Source organism: Dermacentor silvarum, chromosome 3 (assembly GCF_013339745.2).
Source record: "Dermacentor silvarum isolate Dsil-2018 chromosome 3, BIME_Dsil_1.4, whole genome shotgun sequence".
NCBI lineage: Eukaryota > Metazoa > Arthropoda > Arachnida > Ixodida > Ixodidae > Dermacentor > Dermacentor silvarum.
In genome coordinates, this window is record NC_051156.1 from 211,666,237 (window position 1) to 211,670,135 (window position 3,899).

The window sequence follows — 3,899 nt, forward strand, 5'->3', positions numbered from 1 at the left end:
GCACGTTAAGAACCCCAGGTGGTCCAAATTTCCGGAGTCCCCCACTACGGCGTGCCTCATAATCAGATCGTGGTTTGGCACGTAAAACCCCAGATTTTTTTTTTCCAGCACTGGCGCATCACTGCTTCGCACTTCCCCAGGTTTCACGTTAGTGGAGTTGCATTGGCTCCTGCTTTTGAATTTAAAAGACTCAAATCGCCTGAATTAATTTTTTTCTATCTCTGTTGCTTCCTTTTTTAACAGCGGAGCTGTTTATATAAGCTCTTCGTTGCGCCGCGTATCATAGACCAGGAACTGCGCCTGGCGATGACGTCACCGCGCGTTGCCTAGCAATTAAGTACTTCGCACAGCTTCGCCTCGCTTTGCCTAGCTTCGGCAACGCTCCTCCGCCGCCGCGCCAGCTGCTACGACTACGCACCTGCCCCGTCTAGCCATGACGTCATTTCGCGTCCGCCTAGCAACCACCTGGCATAACTGCTCCCCCGCTTCGCTTAAACATGCCATCTCTTCGCCAAGCTCTTCACCCCGCCCTTCCCAGCTACCGCGCACATGCTTCGCCTAGCCACATCGACACCGCGCGCCCGCCAAGAGATCACGTGACCTTACCAGAACTCCGGCTCTCGCCAAAACCTCCTCGTTCCGCCCGGTAGGCGGAGCCAAAAACCGTGACGTCACTGCGTGCCAACACGGTTCGCGGGCTGTGTCAACGATTCCTAAACCTTTCAGGAGGTGTTGGCTGTGTGGGCTTTGTCTAGTTGTGCTCGGCAAGTGTGGAGGCGAAGCTTAGTCGTGATGTCACCTGGAGATAAAAGCTCGGAGCCGCCGCGACGGCGGCAGAACTCTCGTTGACTCTTTGCCGAGTACATGTAGCCTTGCCATGGGACGACCAAATAAGATCCGGACACCCGAAGAAGCCGCTCATCTTGAAGCGCGTCACGGGACTAAGCGAGAATCTGCGCGTCGGCGGCGAGCCGATTCGGAAAGAAGCACTTGGCATTTCCTAGCAAAACTTAGCCAAGCCTAATAAAACCTGGAAGTAGCTAGGTTGATCACCAGCTCCGCTCACTGTTTACTCCAGCCTTGCATCACTAGTGCAAGCTGCCCACATTTTGTTCTTTCGTTTTTTTTTTTTTCTTGTTTTTTTATCTCACAAGAGGAACATTTCTGGCTCGTTGCAGTTTCCTGAATCTCCACAATATGTCGCGGCCGGATACTTTCAATAGAGAGCTTTAGCATACCGCTACCGCTTCAACAAGCTGTCACTTCGCACTTCACAGCTCACCTTAGCACCGCAAACACCTGCCTTTTGCGAATTGGCTAGCAGTCTCAAAACTTGAATTTGTGGACACGGCAGTAGTAACGATAACACAGAACATTGTGCTGAGACTATCTAGCACTTTAGCATGTGATACCGCTGCAGTTAATTATCGATTCGGCCACCTTCCAGATATGAGTGCGATGGCTATTCCAGACCAGCTATACGTATGTGTGCTGCTCAGATTAACAGCTCGGTGGTTAGCAGGTAGCCTGAGTGGTAACATTAACGATAACCGTAAGCGTATAATGCCTGACATTGACAAATAACGCTTTCAGTGTTGTTCACCTACGCTAGGGTCCCTAAGCTACGCTAAAAGAATTTGTAACGGACATTTCTATCTTTTTTTTCTCTTTTCAGGAGAGGGCTACCAGCCTCGTCGTTTCCCCCTAGAACCAGACGAAACACGAGACCCATCGGAAGAGCCGCAGATCTCCAACACTGTCGTTCGAGTGGACAACGCTGCTTCCGTTGTCACGAAATGTCGAGAAGCCATCACTAAGCGGCGAGACTCGTTCAAATACACATACGCTGAGGCACTGAAGCGCACGCTCTGCGTCGAGTTCCAGACGTCCGGTGATTCAGCCAAGAGTCTCTCGTACAACCTTGTCGTGCCACTTCCACCCGACACACGGTTCCCTGCCGAGATCATGGTGGACCTCCACGAAGTCCTCACCAACCCGTCGTTCGGTTACTCAGGCGACCAGATAGATAGGATCGCAGGTGAGTTTACTCGAGCACGATTGCAATTGATGTCTCGCGACGTGCATGCCCCATTTTTTTTTTTATTGCGATAGCAATTATATGGACACTCCAAAGCAGATTTCTGCCGTCGGCGTCGCCGTCGCCGTCGCCGTTGCCGTCGCCGTCGCCGTCGCCGTGAGGTTCCGTATGACGTCAGTGAAGATGAAATCGTCGCCGCGCGCCGCCGAACGCTGTATGTGCGAGTGAAAGGGCGCGAGGGACGCGCGCTTTCACGGGGAGTGAACGCACGGCGGAGAACAAACGCGCGTTCTGTGCCGTGCTCCCTTAAGGGCTGCAGAAGTAGGCGTCTCTTTCCTCCTTTACAATCACCATATATGTAGAGCAAACGCGCCTTCTTCTGACGCACGAAAGGCCGTGGGGGGGGAGGGGGGGGGGCAGGGAAGGGAGGCGACGTTTAGCTGCGGCACCAAGTGGAGTTCGCCCTGACTGTCGAAGAGAGAGGTTGTGTTGCGTCTCGCTCCGACGACCTCGCCTCGCCAGTCGCGCCTAGCTCTTCTCCCGTGCGGTCGTGCCTGCACTTCGCCCCGGCGTGTGCTGCACGAGCCGCGTGGCTCACCATCGTCGGCGACGTCACCTGCAGCCGCGCACGATTTGCGCGTCCCAACGCGCAACCTCGTGTGTTCCCTACGGGATTGCATCGTACGACGAGTGGATTTGCTTCAGTGTTGTGCTCCGCGAGTGGCGTGCCCAACCCGACATCTGTGCCGCGTCCCCGGCTGTGCCGCCTCGTGCGCGCATCGCGTGGTCGGTGCTGTGCGCGCGACGTGCGTGTAGTGTGTTTGCCCCCTGTGCCGCGCGGTTCGCGTGTTGACTGCAGAGCCGAGCGGCATGGAGGGCTTCCGCAGGCCAGGAGAGCGCCCGCCGCGCGCGGGCCATCGTCGAAGTGCGAGCGCGTCTCTCGCGACCCTTGGGCCCGTGACGCTACAAGCGCTACAAGCGTCGCGTGAGCGAGGCGAACTAGAGGTGCGCGCCGCCGAGATCGTGGACGCGTGGATAAAGAAACAGGCCACCACCACCCAAGCAGCTGCCGCCGCGGCCGCGCCCGCCGTCACCGAGACACACGTAGCGCCGGCGGCGCCTTCCCCCCAGGCGAGCCTTCTCCCCGCGGAGCAAGTCGCCGCCATTGCAGACTTGGCCAGCGCCGCCCCGCTGCCCCCTTCGGACGACGAGGAGGCCATGGACTCCTCCTCCTCGCGCAAACGCACGCGCGAAGCAGAGAGCGAGGAGGAGGAGCAAACCGGTCGCCGCAAGCTGCCGCCGCCGACCGCCCCACCTTGCCCGGAGAGCAGGGACGACGGCGACGCCATCTCCCGGCGCCCGGGGGACTCAGCCGCCTCCTCGTCACCGCCCGCGGCAAGAGATGGCGCCCCCGCCGATCCGCCGCCTGCGCCGGCTCTCCTGCTCCCCTCGAGCACCAGCGCCGCCCCTCGGACGCCCGGCGAGTCGTCCGCTGCCTCCTTCGCGCTCTCCCCGAGGGAGGGCGCGCGCATCAACACGGTCGCTCCTCCGGCTGCCGGCGAGGCTGGCGCGAGCCCTGCTGCGTCGTCTGCTACGGCGGACGCTCGTGACGCGCCCGAGTCTGTGCCGTTGGGGCTCGCGCACGATCCCCGAGCAGACACAGCCCCAGCCGGTCCGACGCAGCACGGCCTCGCCCACCCAGCGGCGAGGTTCCTAAAGGATCCCCCCCACCCCACTCTACCGAGGCAGGAGGGGAAAAACAAGAAGCAGCAGAAGAAGGCGGGGAAAAGCTCTGCACCCAAACAGGCTTCCCCCCCTGCTGCCCCTCCGGCCCCGAGGCCCACTCTGGCGGGCTCCGGCA